Below are 3,158 nucleotides of genomic sequence, written 5' to 3'. Positions count from 1 at the left end.
AGTTCAAAGGCAGTCAGGCAGGATGAATTGTCTCTTACTTGCAGGAGAGTCAGCCTGTTTTTTCTATTCAAACCTTTAACTGATTAGATGAGCCCCACTCATGTTAGGGAGGGTAATCTGCTTTACTCAGTCTGCTAATTCAAATGTTAATCTCATTCAGAAACACTCTCACAGACACACCCAGAATTAATGTTTAACCAAATATCTGGCCACCCTATGGCCCAATAAAATAGACACATAAATAACCCCCAAAATAAATAATTTAAAAACAAACAAACCAACAAAAAAGACAGAGACAGGGATTCAAGTCCTGCAAGCCACAAACCAAGGATACTACTCAGCATCCACAGTCACTGGAAGCAAGGGATGGATTCTACCTTGGAGCCTCCAAAAGGGATCACCCCTGTTGATACCTCCATTTCAGCCTTCTGGCTTACAGCCCCATGACCATAAGTTTATGCTGCTGTAAGCCACTGTTTGTGGTGATTCATGACAGGGCCCCTAGGACACAAATGCACCAAGTGATAGAGCTGCATCAGGAAAGAGTTGTAAGTCAGCATTCTTCCAGCCTCAGAAGAAGACTTGTGAGGTACATGATTTTGTGGTCACAGTGTGGTTTTCTCTTTTTCTTTTAGTACTCAACACGATTCTTGCCCTATTCAAAGACCTCTTCTATATTGCAGGAACTAGAAGCTTGGGAACAGCTTTGTCCACCTGCTTAATATTTTGCAATAAAAGGCACTCACAAGAGATGGACAAGATGAAAAGGAAGTGTATTCCTTCTTGGTCAGTTTAGTTCAGTTGCTCAGTCATGTCCGACTCTTTGCGACCCCATGAATTGCAGCATGCCAGGCCTCCCTGTCCATCACCATTTCCTGGAGTTCACTCAGACTGATGTTCATCAAGTCGGTGATGCCATCCAGTCATCTCATCCTCTGTTGTCCCCTTCTCCTCCTGTCCACAATCCTTCCCAGCATCAGAGTCTTTTCCAATGAGTCAACTCTTCGCATGAGGTGGCCAAAGTACTGGAGTTTCAGCTTTAGCATCAGTCCTTCCAATGAACACCCAGGACTGATCTCCTTTAGAATGGACTGGTTGGATATCCTTGCAGTCCAAGGGACTCTTGAGACTCTCTTCTCCAACACCACATTTCAAAAGCATCAATTCTTTGGCGCTCAGCTTTCTTCACAGTCCAACTCTCACATCCATACATGACCACTGGAAAAACCATAGCCTTGACTAGATGGACCTTTGTTGGCAAAGTAATGTCTCTGCTTTTCAATATGCTATCTAGGTTGGTCATAACTTTCCTTCCAAGGAGTAAGCCTCTTTTAATTTCATGGCTGCAGTCACCATCTGCAGTGATTTTGGAGCCCCCCAAAATAAAGTCTGTTTCCACTGTTTCCCCATCTATTTGCCATGAAGTGATGGGACCAGATGCCATGATCTTCGTTTTCTGAATGTTGAGCTTTAAGCCAACTTTTTCACTCTCCTCTTTCACTTTCATCAAGAGGCTTTTTAGTTCTTCTTCACTTTCTGCCATAAGGGTGGTGTCATCTGCATATCTGAGGTTATTGCTATTTCTCCCAGCAATCTTGATTCCAGCTTATGTTTCTTCCAGTCCAGCGTTTCTCATGATGTACTCTGCATATAAGTTAAATAAGCAGAGTGACAATATACAGCCTTGAGGTACTCCTTTTTCTATTTAGAACCAGTAGTGGTTATAATATTTTGGCCTTTGGGAGAAGTATGCTTTAAATTCTCACTCAAATCATCCACCTTGATGATTGAGCCAACTGGGACTAGTGGTAATGTTTTCTATAGTTTCTCATGTAAATTATATTAGCAACTTCTGATTTCCTGAAAAAATAGTGGTAAACTGGGAGCTAGGGCTGCCTTTCTTGATCTTTGCTCCTCTGGTTCTCTCCTATAGTTTTAATCCCCTAACTATAAGTGTGGTTTCTCCTTTCTTAACCAAACTATTTGCATATTGTGATCCAATCGAAGCTTTGTTTACCTTTATCACTGAGATCAGCATTTTAAATGCTATTTCTTATCACTAGCAGAATTTACTTCACCCTGCATTACAATTGTAAATGTCATGTGTTTTCATGTTTTCTTATTTAGTCTTATCTTTTTTGCTACTTTCCAGTGTTTGTATAATTCAAGGAAGGCTCCACTTACTGCACAGCCTACATACTCCAGTCTGATTATAAGCAAGGTGTTTTGTCTTTCAGGGTATTCCACTGACTTTGGAGACCTACTTATTCTATTGTCTCTGCATGTGATCTGTAGCACAAATATGCTCTGACCATTTTTTCCATCACTATGGTCAAATGCTCAGTGCTCAGGGAAACATTTCCTTAGATTAATTGTGTGTATATAATGTGTCCTACAACTTTACTCAGGTCTTTACTTTTCAAAAAGTTTTATGATTTTCCTTATTTGCTTGCTTGTTACTCATATGTTTAAGAATCTTTTTTGGACTGCAAGGAGATCAAACCAGTCATTCTTCAAGGAAATCAGTCCTGAATATTCATTGGAAGGACTGATGCTGAAGCTGAAACTCCAATATTTTGGTCACTTGATACAAAGAACTGATTCCTTAGAAACGACCCTAATGCTGGGAAAGATTGAAGGCAGGAGGAGAAGGGGACAACAGAGGATGAAATGGTTGGATGGCATCACTGACTTGATGTAAATGAGTTTGAGCAAGCTCTGGGAGTTGGTGATGGACAGGGAAGACTGGTGTGCTTCAGTCTATGACATTGCAAACACTCAGACATTACTGAGTGACTGAACTTATCTGAGCTGAAGAATTGTTTTGATTTATTAAAATACTTTAAACAATCATTTCATATTTTCTATCTTATACTTCCAATGTATGATGTTCTACTATTTCTATTATTTTTGCTACCTATTGATCATGGTGCTTTATTGCCAAAATTATTTAATATTCTTTTGCATGCATGATCAGCTTGTTTTCCTCAGAAATTTTTTCTGTGGAAAATTTTTGAGAACTGGGATGAAGGGGATTTCTCAAAAAAAAAATTAATTTTCTTTTGTCAGGCGGAAACCACTATCAACTAAATTCTTGGTTTGGAGTTTTGAGAGACAAATCAGTTAATGTGAACTGAAGCTATTGGGCCATATGAGGG

Source organism: Oryx dammah, unplaced genomic scaffold (assembly GCF_014754425.2).
Source record: "Oryx dammah isolate SB20612 unplaced genomic scaffold, SCBI_Odam_1.1 HiC_scaffold_23, whole genome shotgun sequence".
Classification (NCBI taxonomy): domain Eukaryota; kingdom Metazoa; phylum Chordata; class Mammalia; order Artiodactyla; family Bovidae; genus Oryx; species Oryx dammah.
This window is presented reverse-complemented; position numbering follows the sequence as displayed.